This window comes from Thermobia domestica, chromosome 4 (assembly GCF_964235325.1).
Source record: "Thermobia domestica chromosome 4, izTheDome1.hap1.1, whole genome shotgun sequence".
Taxonomy (NCBI): Eukaryota; Metazoa; Arthropoda; class Insecta; order Zygentoma; family Lepismatidae; genus Thermobia; species Thermobia domestica.
The window spans coordinates 119,084,581-119,101,761 of record NC_137457.1 but is presented as its reverse complement, the minus strand read 5'-3'; the positions used below and the strand labels follow the sequence as shown (position 1 = coordinate 119,101,761).

Genomic DNA, 17,181 nt, shown 5'->3' with positions numbered 1-17,181 from the left:
TATTTTGAGTTTTATAATGTAATTACTTATTTCATCAATCATTAGCACTACGTACAAAATTTGAACACGGAAATGTTGAAAATATAAGAAACGCCGCATATTAGATTGGGCGAGAAATAATTTTCATGAGTTTTTTGAAAGGTTCACCTGGCGTGGTAAACTAATTTTCAGAACCAAGACAAAAAGGTCATTTTCCTCCCGCTCCAGGACGTAAATAGTGTTAAAACTGCATTAAAAGAATTCTAGCACATACCACGCTGAAAGTTATATGTTATCACAGTCAGTGGCGGCGATTGAAGGTTAAAAGTGGGGAGCAAGACATGATCAGAATATTTGTATATCAAATTTTAATATACATTTTTCCTTGGTTCAAACTGTATACATTAAATGCCTTTTCAGAAAAGTGGGAGGGGGGCAACTACCCCCTTATAACCCCCTAATCGCCGCCCATGATCACAGTGGTTGAGTGTTTTCTCTGCTCATTTTGATTCCTTGTTCAATTCGCTTAAAAGATACTTTTTTCTTTATACCTTCATGTCTGTGTATCTTTCTTTATCGTGACAGTCCTGTTTCATCCTACATTTCAATTCGCTCAATTATTTTAAAGTTGAATTTCGTTAATAATTACTGATGTTGGATTGAATGTACGGGCTTGTACTAAAGATGATGTATCTTGGAGCAATTTCTGAAAGTGCGATTTCCTTAAAGATTAAGTATTGATGAGATTCGTCTAAAAATTTAAGTAATAGCAATTTTCAAACTTACACATACAAAATTTTGATTAATGTGGTATATACACCCAACAATACAGAGTGTGTGTTTGTACAAATATGTAATAATAGCTTCACATTAAAAAGATAGTTAGAAAGGATTGTCAAAGAAAAAAGCTTGATTACACAAATAATCTATAATTAAGTTGCTGTAGCTAAATTCCATATATATAATACAAATTTACATGAAACAATTAGTTATACGCTGGTGCTATAGAATTGGATCAACACGAACTGAACTCTTATACATTGTATTACGATATATTAAATTCCCAATACAAGAGGAATATATTTTAGACGTACTTGCCTTCTAAATTTTTAGTGTTACATAATACAAATCCTGACTTTTAAATTGCTTTAAGGGACTCATCATCAAATCACTTTCAATTTTCAGGAAGCAATCAGTATAGTGATCTCCAAAAGAATGAATTTACACTTCGTACGCTGAGGGAAGGAACAAAGAGTGAAACTATAACAAAATGTAGAACAGTGTTACATTAGAACTGTCACTTTTAAGAGATATTGAATGATAATTCGAAAGTCCGTATGATGAGCGTAGTAAAATATAATTAACTGGTAAGCAAATAAAGAATATCTTATGATTAATTACTTTAGAGAGAACCATAATTAAGAGATGCTCATTGCCACTATAACGAAATTTATTAAAATAAGCACAAGGTAAAAACAACGCTAGTCCAAAAAAGAACCTTTTTGTCATTATAGTAATGTGTTACGTGAGCTAAGATGAGGATTAAATTTGTTTGGGGGTTCCTATTAACGAATGTGAGTTAATTCACGCTATGCAGAATTTGTGATTCTCACTCATTAGAAGAGTTGTTAAACTGATGAACAAGGTTTAATATTATTTTTTTGGATACAATGAGACTTCCCCCTTTGAAACGGTGATAAAACCAGATTTTAGAACCTAAAAATTGTTAAGTTAATTGATGATAAAGGATGATAAGTTGTTAACGCTTATCTTCATTGTTAACGCATTCTTTACTTTTGTATTATTTATACGACATGCTAGCGCAAACATTTTAATTTACGATTGGGTGTAATTTTTGTCACGTTGCTAATGTTTCTCACAATCTAAGAATGTTAAATTGATTTCCGAACATAAAAAAATAAATATACCCAGACTATGGATATATAAATTGACCATTTAAATTAAAATGACTAATTGCTACTTATTAGTAAAAGGCCGAAAGAAATGCCGTGAAACCAATAAAAATGAAAAGAACTTAGTTATAATTGAACAATGAGACATGGAACAGCAGTTCTCAATAAGAATGTAAGTTTTTTTTGAAGTTTGTGACGTCTGTACAACACGATATGATAATAGCAGAATATCGTCGGCTATAACTGTACCAGGTATGTACTAGTTATCATTAGAGAAATGAATAATGACACAAGTTGTATGTTTCAAAGATCTTAATACTGTTTCCATTGCATAGCAGATAGATTTGCGATTTATCGCATTTCAAGGAAACCATTTCTCAAGAATAAAAGGTAGGACTACGATAAATATAAGGAACTCTACATTTAATTGTGGAAATTACACTTTCTGATGACTCTGTTCTGTGTTGCTAGACAGTAACAATTCCAAGTGGGGATGACGTCAATCAGCTGGACAACACACTGTGTCACAAGTTCAGAGTTGTGCTTCAGTCATTCGAGGAACACAGTGCAGAGTTTAAAAAAATGTGATGGGATGAACCGATTTTACTTATCAATCTTAATCTAATCGAACACAGTTAGGATGTCATTAAACATTAGATCCCATGTTTTTGCTTATCTCCGTGGGATTTGTAGTAATAATGTGAATATTGCAAGGCCATATTATGCGCTATACCTCCCTATATATAAAACATTTCATTTTTTCATTGCAGATTGTAATAATTTAGTTGTGAGAGCGAATGAAGTAGTCATAATAAACTAGTTAGATTTTAATAATTTTTAGCTCAGTTTTCTTGTTTTGTATTGACGGTACACCCGCAACATACTTGATAACACTGTATATATTAGTGATTTCTTTGTATTACGAGTATTAACATTTTGATATTTGTTAAATCACATACTACAAAAAACACAACCAAATTTTACTTACCTGTGGTACCCTCTAAAAAGAGATAAAACACGCATTACACCCTGGGAACTGGTTCATGAGAGACGATTATTAGTTAGGCATAACGATATCTTATTTGCTTTTTCTGACTGATAAGGACCAATTTTTGCAATAACATTCAAATTTATAGATAAGTAGCTTTTGCGAGTGATTTGTTCTAAACGAACAATTATAAATGAACGAGTGAATATCTAATAACAGTGATGTAGTCATTTCAGCATTAGTAAAATTTGTCTCAGGTGGACAACCAACAAGAAATCATCAACAACCGGTCTTTGATATCATCTTTATAAATGAATAAAAAACAAAAGTTATTTCTATTATTTTCTTCCAAAACCGTAACCGCAAGCGTATGTTCTTATAGAAATCTGTATAAAGCCTCCTATTATATTAGGAGCATTCATCATTGTACACAGTAGAGCAGGAACACTGCCGAATATACATTTTGGCAAGGCAGACGAAACACAAATGTTTTCCAATTTTTTAAATAAGTGAAATTCAAAGTACGTAACAAGATCTGTAAATTTCATATATTCTATAATACCTAAGTTTTAAAATATGGGTAAAATTCCTAAATTCAATGTATTCCCCTCAACTATATATAACTCCAGAGGTGTACTAGTTGGAATAATGCATTTATGTACGTATCTAATCAATATCGACATCATAACATGGATTGCATTCTACAGAAGGATACTGCGTGAAGAAGAATGATTATCCCAAGCGTATTTGATTCTTCAGGTGATGTTTACAATATTCTTTCTTCAACAATTTCGAAGCCAGCATATTAAACAAATGAATCGTTGAGTTTGAAAACCGGTCAACTCCATCAAAACTAATTTGAGAGGATAGAAATGCTAAAATAAATTATTCAATATGCATCTGACATATTGTGCTGTTCTCATTTTTTTACCGTAGAACTGAACTTTTTCTACGATATAAAAGTGAAAACAACACCAAATGTCAGATATATATCGAATAATTTATTTTTCCATGTCTCCCTCTCAAATTAGCTTCGATGGAGATGACCGGTTTTGGAACTCAACGATTCAAATGTAGCATAATGTTACACCAACGATGACTAGAAATCACAGTATATTCTCAATTTTACTAACATTATGCTTGATTTATTTCTGATACTTATAATAACGTACTTATAGAAAAACAAAAAGAGGTAATACAAGAAAAGCTAGGCTATAACAATCGCGAAAAATTATTATATTTATACTATATATTGATATAGTATAATGCGAATAATTAGGTCGTCAGTCGTTTGTAGTACATGGAAATATCGAGAATTACATTTTTTGATAATTACACAAAAGGGAAAATGTATCACGTCTTAGGTAGGGATGGAAATAATGACCAAGAGTCCTTTGCGAATGTGAGTTGGTATACTTAAATACTCTCATAACTAAAGGAAAGGCTTGCAAGCAAATCCTTATGGGATGTTGGTTATTCGCCCAATTATAGCTTACTTTGATCCCAAGCAATACGTCATTGTTTATTTGTAACTAGCAGGAACGATATTCATGGTTATGTGGCTCAAGTTAAAGAGGATAATAAGGAACAGGCTATAGAGTATTTTTCGAACTTTGTATTCGACGGATGACACGGAAACTTTAAAACCTCTCAATTACTAACACAATCCCATATTTCAGCAGGCCTTCCTTTGATTGTTGAACAGACTGTTGTGAAATTTTCTAAGCTAAAACAATAGGATGTTATATTCTAGTCTCTTACGTTGAGCGATACTTTTACAACTCTATCAATTTAATATAGGCGATGTACATTGAAGGAATAAAGTTAACGTGGAATTTTTCTACGTGTCCATACGGTCAATGGGAAAATTGCGTACATACATGTAATTTTGTGTGATCTCCTAAATATATAGTAGTAGAAAATGGATCGATCTGGAACATATGAGGACAGCATTGGCCAACTCACAAGCCCCTGAGAAATTGAGCACCGTACACCGTGAGCCCACGGTCTTTTATGACCTCCATTTTAGGGGTGAATTTATTCCCTTTTATGAGCACTTTTTAGGGGGTGTATTCGTTCTCTTTTATGACCACTTTTTAGGGGGTGAACTCGTTCCCTTTTATGAGCATATTTTCCAACCCCTACGAACACATAGCAGAACATAACAGAAGATCAGATAACAGATAAGAATATGAAACACACAGCAGAACAGGTAACACATAAGAGTACGTAACATAACAAGGGTGTACTCGTTCTCTTTTATGAGCATATTTTTCAACCCATATTTTAACATAGCAGATAACACATAAAATTACGAACACATAGCAAAGCATACAACACACAAGACTACGTAACACACAGCAGAGCAGATAACACATCAGAGTACGTAAAATAACAAGGGTGTACTCGTTCTCCTTTATGAGCATATTTTTCAACCCCTATTTTAACATAGCAGAAATTACGAACACATAGAAGAGCAGATAACACATAAGAGTACCTAACATAACAAGGGTGTATTCATTCCCTTTTATGAGCATATTTTTCAACCCTTATTTTAAAATAGCAGAAATTACACTGAGACTATGAACACACAGCAGAACAGATAATACATAGCACAGCTAGTGGTGGACTCGTTCTCTTTTATGAGCTTATTTTCCAACCCCTATTTTAACATAGCATAAGACTACGAACACATAGCAGAGGTGTATTAGTTTTTAACCCCTTAGCATAAGAGTATGTAACATAGCAGTTACGAACACATAGCAGAGCAGATAATAAACACAACAATCTCCATTTTAGGGGTGTATTCATTTCCTTTCATGAGCATATTTTCCAACCCCTTATTATAACATAGCACAGATTACATAGCAGATCTAATACGGCTTATTTTCCAACCCTTATTTTACCATAACAGAGACTACGAAACATAGGGGACATAGCACACGGGGTGTATTCATTTTCTCCACCCCTAATTGAACATAGCAGAAATTACACTGAGACTACGAACACACAGCAGACCAGAGAATACATAAAATTCATTCCCTTTTATGAGTACATTTTAAGAGGTGTACTCGTTCTCTTTTATAATTACTTTTGCACCCCTATTTTACCAAAGCAGGAATTACATAAGATTATTTTTTCAACCAATATTTTAAGACAATGAATACCTATGTAACATAGTGATTCGATACGCTCTTTGAACCGATTTGGATGAAACTCGGCATATGGGGGTTTTCGACCATGCTGAGTACGAATATCATACCTATTTTTACCTGGGTCCTATAGTTTATGTGGCATACGCCCTTTCTATGACACTTAAAACCCAATCACTCGTAAACGAAGCAACATATTGAGGTGCTGTTTCCACATTTAGTAATTGGTCATCAACTACTACAAGTTCTAAAAATAACGACCATCAAGGTCGAAGGTCAACATACTTAAAACCTAATAACTCGAAAATTAATCCACATATTGAGTTGCTGCTTCCACATTTAGCAAAAGGTCATCAACTAGAACAAGTTCCAAAATAATGACCATCGAGGTCAAAGGTCAAAATACTTAAACCTAATAACTCGAAAACGAAGCAACGTATTGAGGTGCTGTTTCCACATTTAGTAATAGTTCATCAACTACTACAAGTTCCAAAATAATGACCTTCGAGGTCAAAGGTCAATATATTTAAAACCTAATACCTCGAAAACGGAGCCAAATATTGAAGTAGTGTTTCCACATTTAGCAAGAGGTCATCAACCACTGCAAGTTCCAAAATAATGACCATCGAGGTCAAAGGTCAAAGTACATAAAACCTAATAACTCGAAAACGAAGCCAAATATTGAGGTGCTGTTTCCACATTTAGCAAGAGGTCATCAACATCACAAGTTCCAAAATATTGACCATCGAGGTCAAAGGTCAAAAACTCGAAAACGGAGCCAAATATTGAGGTGCTGTTTCCCCAATTAGCAAGAGGTCATCAACTAGTACAAGTTCCAGAAATAATGGTCATCGACGTCAAAGGTCAATCTCATAAATGAAACCACATATTGAGATAACGTTTCCTCATTTAGTAAATTTGTGTGATGTATTCAATTTTATACAAAGCAGAAAAAAAGTGAAGAAGGAATAAATTTGAGTGACTTATTTACTTTTGTATTAACAAGAAAGAAAGCAAAGATATGCCATTTTAACTAGCTGAGAATTATAGTCTTCTTGTACTAATTAAATAAACGAAGGAATATTGTACCAATGAGAAATGTCATTTTTCTAGACCATGTTCTAATATTTAAACAAACGAAGGGGTGAATTTGAGTGACCTATTCAATTTTGCACCAACGAGAAATAACTGCGTATTTTAAATCATTTTGTACTATTTAAAGAAACAAACAATCGGATAAATTTAACCGGCTCAGAAGTTCAATACTATTTTGTACTCTTGAGTAAGCTTTCCAATTTTGTAGCAAGAAGGACCATTTTTTAAACTAACTCAGAATTTCATTTCATTTTTGTAATACTCAAATTTGGATGGAGTGTTTAGTTTTGTACGAACCAGAAAAATTTGATTGGATTATTTCCTTATGTACCAACTGGAAAAAGTGAAGGGCCATTATTCAAATAAACGAAGGAATAGAGTATTTAGTTTTGTACCAACTAGAAAAAAAGAAGTGAATTATAAATAAAATTTAGGTTGACTATTTTCTTTTGTACCAACTGGAAAAGAGAAGAAGAGCTACTTTAACTAGCTCATTATGTACTGTTTAAAGAAACGAAAATTGACCATTATGTAACTTTTGAACTACTGAAATGTTCTATTTTGTATCAATCAGAAAAAAACGAAGAAGGACCATTTTAACAAGTTCATAATTTCTGTAACGAAAGAATAATTTCGATGCTCTACTTTTTATACCAACGAGAAAAATGAACTAGCTGAATGTTTAAATATACGAAAAAATAAATTTAAGTGACCTATTCGATTTTGTACCAATGAGAATTGGCTCAGCAAAAGGCGAAGAAGGACTATTTTATATAATTTTACTACTCGAATAAACAATGGAGTATTTAGTTTTGTACCAGTAAGAAAAAAAAGAAATTGCACCATTTTCGAGTATTCAAATAAACAAATTACTTATAATTTGTATCTAAAATCAATTAAACGAAGTAATGCATTTGAGTGAGCTATTTAGTTTGAAAAACCGAAGTGGATTATTTGTATTATTTCAACAAACAAAGGAATAAGCAAAAAAAGGATCATTTTATATCATTTTAAACTAGTCTAATAAACGAAGGCGTAAATATGAGTGAGCTATTTAATTTTGTAGCTGAGTATTTTAACGAAAGAACAAAATTGTACTAATCAGAAAAAGCTAAGAAGACCCATTTTAACTAACTGAGAATTTCTGTACCTTTTTGTACTATTTAAACAAACGATGGGATAAATTTGAGTGACCTGTTTGTTGTACTAACCAGAAAAATCGAAGAAGGTACCTTTGTACTAGCCCAATGAACGAAAGAACAAATTTGGGTGTTCTACTTTTTTATACCAAACAAGGAAGAACCATTTTAACTTGCTGAGTATTTTATACCATTTTGTACTACTCAAACAAACGAAAGAAAAAGCGAAAAAAGACCTTTTTAACTAGCGCAGACTTTCGGTAACGCAAAAATTAATTTGGATAGAGTAACAAGAAAGAAAGCAAAGATATGTCATATTAAATATTTAAAAAAAACGAGGGGATAAATTTAAATGATCTATTCCATTTTTTACCAAGGAGAAATGCCATTTTTATCTAGCTTAGAATTTCTAGTGCATGTTGTATTATTTAAACAACGCAGAATTTCTGTAACGCAAAATTAACTCCTTTTTTACCAACGAGAACCATTTTTAACTGGCTTAGAATTTTATACCTTTTTGAAAAATTTGTATCAAATCAAAAAAGCAAGGAAATACCATTTTAAATACTTCAGCATGTTATAGATTTTTGTGTTTTTGGTCTACCCAATTTCTTGACCATGTTGTACTATTTAAACAAACAAAGGAATAAATTTGTGTGACATATTCTCTTTTATAACAAGCAGAAAAAGCCCCTTTTAGTTTTATACCAACCACGAAGGTCCATTATAACAAGCTCGGTATTGTTATCTTTGTGGTGCTACATTTTGTATTCTTTTTGTGTCATCCAGAGAACAATTTAAATTGACTCTCCCTGACAATTCAGTAGCCGGTAATTCAGTATTTACATGTGCTAGTCCAATGTTTGTAATATTACAATACTACAAATTCATCCATTTAACAGTTCAAGTTCTTCTATTCTTACACAATCAAAAGCATATGCTACAGTGGGTTTGTGTTCATTTACAGAACTAAATAATTGTTTATCTTTCTCTAAAAACATTTCTACTATTTCTTTGAAATAATAATCACACTGTGTAATGTATTCATATACCAGATTAAAATTTTTCTCCACAGTACAAGTGTTCTTAATATTGCAATCTTTAAAATCCTTCTTTAAATAGTTTATAGATTTTCTCTCTCATTCCACGTTTAATGAAGATCGTCCACACCTTTTGTAATAATTCGTAATCATACTACAGCAAACAATTGTGATCTTTTTCATTTTCATTATGTTTAGAACATGCTTCACCTAATAATACTGAATTTGGTGTATACTCATTAAATAATTGTATAACACATGTATTACTAATACTTTCACTAGTACACCCGCACTCATTAGCTTCCACTTCAAAACAGGTAATATTTGAAATACTGTCATCATCACTTTCTGGGAGTATTTCATCATTATATCTATTATACCGTCTAAAATAATACACTTCTTCTATTTCCTGTGTTGGATATATGATTCTCACTTTATCACTAATTCATCTGGCAAATCGTGGTCAGACGGGTGAATTAACAGTATAGTTTTTTTCGTTTTCACGCTGAATTTCTTTTTCTCTAGGTGAAACATAAACAATTTCCATGCTCTTCAGCAAAAACAAATCAAGTGTGATACATCTATTTATATACTATGCTATATTCATCAATAGAAAGCATTCTATGCATTCTCCGTGTTTAATAATATGTTTCAAGGCAATATAACATCATGATGTATGTTCTATTATTTTCCAAATATACTCCATAAACTTATATTCCATTATAATAAAATACATAAATGCAAAAATATATATTTGTCTTTTTGGACTTAGACGAGGAAAGTTAATTAAAAAAATATTTGAATCGTTGAGCAATAGGCAGTACCTTAGCAATACAAATGTTAGGTAACGCCTTCGTAACGTTGCTTAAATATCTGCAGCACTCTTTATAGATGGTATGGAACATGGAACTTTGAAAACTTTTCTTACTTTGATATAATTTCTTCTTCTGCTGTGATTCAAAATGGCCAAGTATGCTGTTTCGTCATTCATCAGTTTTCTTTAGAACGCTAATTGCTATGTAGTCTGTTCTACAAAATTTGACACAACTCTGGTTTGTTAAATCTCACGTTCAAATATTTTATGACCCTTTCCTAGTGACGGGAGAGTCAATTTAAATTGTTCTCTGGATGACACCAAAATAATACAAAATGTAGCACCACAAAGGTATAAAATTCTGAGCTTTTCTTCTGATTGTTACACAAATGAAATAGACCACCCAAATTTATTAGAGTGATACAAAATGGTATAAAAATACCGAGCTTGTTATAATGGACCTTCTTCCCTTTTTTCGTTCTTTTTCTGCTTGCTATAAAAGTGAATAGGTCAAACTAATTGGTTTTTCTATGGTTGGTACAGAAAGTACATAAATACTGAACTATTTAAAAATAGACCTTCTCCGCTTTTTAAATTGCAGACACAATTTATTCATTCTTCAATTTTTTCTACCTGGTATACAATTGAGTAGGTCACTCAATTTTAATAACACAAAAAGGTATAAATTGACCTTCTTTGCTTAAGCCACTCAAATTTATACTTTCCTTTCTCTGCTTGTAACTAAAGTGAATAGGTCACACAAATTGATTCCTTTGTTTATTTTTTGTTTATTTATACCTTCGTTTATTTTTTTCTGCTTGGTACAAAACTAAATAATCCATCCAAATTTGAGTATTACAAAATGATATAAAATTCTGAGTCTATGTTCGCTTTCTCAAATTTATTCCTTCGTTTTGTTTAAATAATACAACATGCATCAGAAATTCTGAAATAGATAAAAATGGCATTTCTCATTGGTATGAAATTGAATAAACCACTCAAATATATTCCTTCCTTTATTTAAATAGTTAAAATGGACCTTCTTCGCTTTTTTTATAATTTCTGAGCTAGTTAAAAGGGCATTTTTCCATGGTACAAAATGGAATAGATCACTTAAATTTACCCCTTCGTTTGTTTAAATAGTTAATATGACATATCTTTGCTTTCTTTCTTGTTAGTCCATACAAATTAATTTTGCGTTACAGAAATTCTGCGTTGTTTAACTAATACAAAATGCACTAGAAATTCTAAGCTAGATAAAAATGGCATTTCTCTTTGGTACAAATGGAATAGATCACTTAAATTTATCCCCTCGTTTTTTTAAATATTTAATATGACATATCTTTGGTTTCTTTCTTGTTACTCTATCCAAATTAATTTTTGCGTTACAGAAATTCTGCGCTAGTTAAAAAGGTCTTTCTTCGCTTTGTCTTTCGTTTATTTGAATAGAACAAAATGGTATAATATACTCAGCAAGTTAAAATGATTCTTCCTAGTTTGGTATAAAAAAGTAGAACGCCCAAATTTGTTCTTTCGTTCATTAGGCTAGTACAAAGGTACCTTCTTCGATTTTTCTGGTTAGTACAACAAACAGGTCACTCAAATTTATCCCATCGTTTGTTTAAATAGTACAAAAAGGTACAGAAATTCTCAGTTAGTTAAAATGGGTCTTCTTAGCTTTTTCTGATTAGTACAATTTTGTTCTTTCGTTAAAATACTCAGCTACAAAATTAAATAGCTCACTCATATTTACGCCTTCGTTTATTAGACTAGTTTAAAATGATATAAAATGATCCTTTTTTTGCTTATTCCTTTATTTGTTGAAATAATACAAAACGGTATAAAATACTCAACTTCGGTTTTTCAAATTAAATAGCTCACTCAAATGCATTACTTCGTTCAACTGATTTTAGAGTTGACACAAATTATAAGTCCTTTGTTTATTTGAATACTCCAAAATGGTGCAATTTCTTTTTTTCTTACTGGTACAAAACTAAATACTCCATTGTTTATTCGAGTAGTAAAATTATATAAAATAGTCCTTCTTCGCCTTTTGCTGAGCCAATTCTCATTGGTACAAAATTGAATAGGTCACTTAAATTTATTTTTTCGTATATTTAAACATTCAGGTAGTTCATTTTTTTCGTTGGTATAAAAAGTAGAGCATCGAAATTATTCTTTCGTTACAGAAATTATGAACTTGTTAAAATGGTCCTTCTTCGTTTTTTTCTGATTGATACAATAATAGAACATTTCAGTAGTTCAAAAGTTACATAATGGTCAATTTTCGTTTCTTTAAACAGTACATAATGAGCTAGTTAAAGTAGCTCTTCTTCTCTTTTCCAGTTGGTACAAAAGAAAATAGTCAACCTAAATTTTATTTATAATTCACTTCTTTTTTTCTAGTTGGTACAAAACTAAATACTCTATTCCTTCGTTTATTTGAATAATTTCCCTTCACTTTTTCCAGTTGGTACATAAGGAAATAATCCAATCAAATTTTTCTGGTTCGTACAAAACTAAACACTCCATCCAAATTTGAGTATTACAAAAATGAAATGAAATTCTGAGTTAGTTTAAAAAATGGTCCTTCTTGCTACAAAATTGGAAAGCTTACTCAAGAGTACAAAATAATATTGAACTTCTGAGCCGGTTAAATTTATCCGATTGTTTGTTTCTTTAAATAGTACAAAATGATTAAAATACGCAGTTATTTCTCGTTGGTGCAAAATTGAATAGGTCACTCAAATTCACCCCTTCGTTTGTTTAAATATTAGAACATGGTCTAGAAAAATGACATTTCTCATTGGTACAATATTCCTTCGTTTATTTAATTAGTACAAGAAGACCTATAATTCCCAGCTAGTTAAAATGGCATATCTTTGCTTTCTTTCTTGTTAATACAAAAGTAAATAAGCCACTCAAATTTATTCCTTGTTCACTTTTTTTCTGCTTTGTACAAAATTGAATACATCACACAAATTTACTAAATGAGGAAACGTTATCTCAATATGTGGTTTCATTTATGAGATTGACCTTTGACCTCGATGACCATTATTTTTGGAACTTGTACTAGTTGATGACCTCTTGCTAATTGGGGAAACAGCACCTCAATATTCGGCTCCGTTTTCGAGTTTTTGACCTTTGACCTCGATGGTCAATATTTTGGAACTTGTGATGTTGATGACCTCTTGCTAAATGTGGAAACAGCACCTCAATATTTGGCTCCGTTTTCGAGTTATTAGGTTTTATGTACTTTGACCTTTGACCTCGATGGTCATTATTTTGGAACTTGCAGTGGTTGATGACCTCTTGCTAAATGTGGAAACACTACTTCAATATTTGGCTCCGTTTTCCAGTTATTAGGTTTTAAATATATTGACCTTTGACCTCGATGGTCTTTATTTTGGAACTTGAAATAGTTGATGAACTATTACTAAATGTGGAAACAGCACCTCAATACGTTGCTTCGTTTTGGAGTTATTAGGTTTAAGTATTTTGACCTTTGACCTCGATGGTCATTATTTTGGAACTTGTTCTAGTTCATGACCTCTTGCTAAATGTGGGAAAAGCACCTCAATATATGGATCCATTTTCGAGTTATTAGGTTTTAAGTATGTTGACCTTCGACCTCGATGGTCATTATTTTTGGAACTTGTAGTAGTTGATGACCAATTACTAAATGTGGAAACAGCACCTCAATATGTTGCTTCGTTTACGACTGATTGGGTTTTAAGTGTCATACAAAGGGCTATCAAAAAAACTATAAGACCCAGGTAAAAATAGGTATGATATTCGTAATCAGCATGTCCGAAACCCCCATATACCGAGTTTCACCCAAATTGGTTAAAATTGTTATAGAAAGGGCGTATGCCACATAAACTGTAGGACCCAGGTAAAAATAGGTATGATATTCGTACTCACCATGGTCGAAAACCCCCATATTTCGAGTTTCATCCAAATCGGTTTAAAGAGCGTATCGAATCACTATGTTACATAGGTATTCATTGTCTTAAAATAGGTGTTGAAAAAATAATCTTATGTAATTCCTGCTATGGTAAAATAGGGGTTCCAAAAGTAATTATAAAAAAGAACGAGTACACCTCTTAAAATGTACTCATAAAAGGGAATGAATTTTATGTATTCCCTGGTCCGCTCTGTGTTCGTAGTCTCAGTGTAATTTCTGCTATGTTCAATTAGGGGTGGAGAAAATGAATACACCCCGTGTGCTATGTCCCCTATGTTTCGTAGTCTCTGTTATGGTAAAATAAGGGTTGGAAAATAAGCCGTATTAGATCTGCTATGTAATCTGTGCTATGTTATAATAAGGGGTTTGAGAATATGCTCATAAAAGGGAATGAATACACCCTTAAAATGGAGGTTGTTGTGTTTTTTTATCTGCTCTGCTATGTGTTCGTAACTGCTATGTTACATACTCTTATGCTAAGGGATTGAAAACGAATACACCTCTGCTATGTGTTTGTAGTCTTATGCTGTGTTAAAATAAGTGTTGGAAAATAAGCCATGCTCTTTTATTAGCTGTGCTATGTATTATCTGTTCTGCTGTGTGTTCATAGTCTCAGTGTAATTTCTGCTATGTTAAAATAAGGGTTGAAAAATATGCTCATAAAATGGAATGGATATACCCTTGTTATGTTAGGTACTCTTATGTGTTATCTGCTCTTCTATGTGTTCGTAATTTCTGCTATGTTAAAATAGGGGGTGAAAAATATGCTCATAAAAGAGAACGAGTACACCCTTGTTATGTTACGTACTCTTATGTGTTATCTGCTCTGCTGTATGTTACGTAATCTTGTGTGTTATATGCTTTGCTATTTGTTCGTAATTTTATGTGTTATCTGCTATGTTAAAATAGGGGTTGAAAAATATGCTCATAAAAGAGAACGAGTACACCCTTGTTATGTTACGTACTCTTATGTGTTATCTGTTCTGCTGTGTGTTTCATATTCTTATCTGTTATCTGATCTTCTCTTAAATTCTGCTATGTGTTCGTAGGGGTTGGAAAATATGCTCATAAAAGGGAACGAGTTCACTCCCTAAAAAGTGGACATAAAAGAGAACGAATACACCTCCTAAAAAGTGCTCATAAAAGGGAATAAATTCACCCCTAAAATGGAGGTCGAAAAAGACCGTGGGCTCACGGTGTACGGTGCTCAATTTCTCCGGGGCTTGTGAGTTGGCCAATGCTGTGCTCATATGTTCCAGATCAGATGTATATATATATATATATATATATATATATATATATATATATGGTCTAGGAATTAATTCGTGCGGGTGGACAAGAGATGGCGCAACGAATGGAGCGTCCCACAGTTCCGTGTATCCACACATGTGTTGCAAACCCCTGTCATCGCGTATCGTTCGGAGTATAGGGCAGTGGATTAAAGCGTCAACAACACCAGTTTGTAGTTAAGTGAACATGCCTGATAAAGTGTTTTTGCGGGGTGTTCTGCTGCATTACTTTAACATGCAGAAAAGTGCGACTGACAGTCATCGTATTTTGGTGGAAGTGTATGGTGACCATGCTCTAGCTGAAGGAACGTGTCAGAGGTGGTTTGCACGGCTTAGAAGTGGTGATTTCGGCTTGGCAGACCAAGAGCGAGCTGGACAGCCAAAAAAATTTCAAGACGAAGAATTGACAGCATTGCTCGAGCAGGATTCGTGTCAAACGCAGGAACAACTTGGAACAGCATTAGGCGTTGATCAAACAACAGTCTCCAAACGCTTGAAAGCCGTGGGAAGGTTTCAAAGGATGTCACATTGGGTTCCACATGAATTGAAAGACAGAGACGATGAATAACGAAAAACCATTTGCGAATTGCTGCTTCAACGACAGAGCAGAAAGGGGTTTCTGCATCGAATTATTACGGGAGATGAGAAGTGGATCCATTACGAGAACCCTAAACGACAAAAGGCCTGGGTGAAAGCAGGTGAACCAGGTCCATCACAACCAAAACGAGATATTCACTGTGCAAAGGTTATGCTGTGCATATGGTGGGATATGAAAGGTGTGGTGTACTATGAGCTTCTGCAACCTGTTGAAACTATGAATGGAGAACGTTATCGACAACAATTAATGCATTCGAAGCAAGCTCTGACCAGAACACGACCAGAATGGGAGAACAGACATGATAAACTTATTGTTCAACATGATAACGCTCGCCCATATGTCGCAAAACCGGTCAAAACCTATTTAGAAAATGTCGGATGGGAAGTTTTACCCCACCCGCCGTATTCACCAGACGTTGCTCCTTCGGACTACTACTTGTTCGATTGCATGAACAACGATTTGATTGGACAGCGGTTTACTTCTTCAGAAGATATCGAAACATGGGTCTCTGACTGGATCGCTTCCAAGGATGAGGACTTCTTTCGCCACGGAATCCGTACATTGCCTGACAGTTGGGCGAAAGTGGTGGCTAGCGATGGACAATATTTTTCTTAAGGTATTTATGTATTTTGTGTTTGTACTACAGCTTCAATGTGTGCGTACCAACCGCACGAATTAATTCTTAGACCAAATATATATATATATATATGTATGTATGTATGAAAGCTTTTCAGCACGAAGATTCTAAAATCTGCGAAATTATACAGAAAATTCAATAAAGACATCACCACTTTGTAGAGGTCGCACAGGATCTTCGTGTTTAGAGTTCAATTTAAAGCAACGGTATTACGTAAGGAGCATGGTGAGAAGAATCAATTAATATATACTTTCTTTTGACAAATGTCAAAAATTGGATATTCTAAAGGAGAAGAAGCAATGTTTTTCCACTCCTACCTGTAAAAGAATATTTATTAAACCCTTGGAGTTTCTATATCCTGTTAACATTAGATAGTACTAGAGGTTACACTTATATCTTACTCATGGAAGGAGCTTCTAATTCCTTTTCGCAGTGGTATAACCGCTGCAAAATATCAGACCACTTACAGTAGCTAGATCCAGTTAATTACTCGTTATGAACTTCCCAAAGTAATCTTAACACATCAAGGTATGAACTTTTGAGTTTTCTGATTTATTTGGTGGGGTTAAT

General features: G+C 33.1%; 1 long non-coding RNA gene across 1 annotated transcript in view; it reads right to left on the bottom strand.

Annotated features, from left to right (window-relative positions):
* Positions 1-2,879: 2,879 nt before the first annotated feature.
* Positions 2,880-17,181, bottom strand: part of LOC145683351 (uncharacterized) — a 321,416-nt gene continuing 307,114 nt past the window's right edge. Inside the window, exon 4 of the long non-coding RNA XR_014131058.1 lies at positions 2,880-2,892. This is a non-coding gene — a long non-coding RNA (uncharacterized LOC145683351). The remainder of the gene's footprint in view (positions 2,893-17,181) is intronic.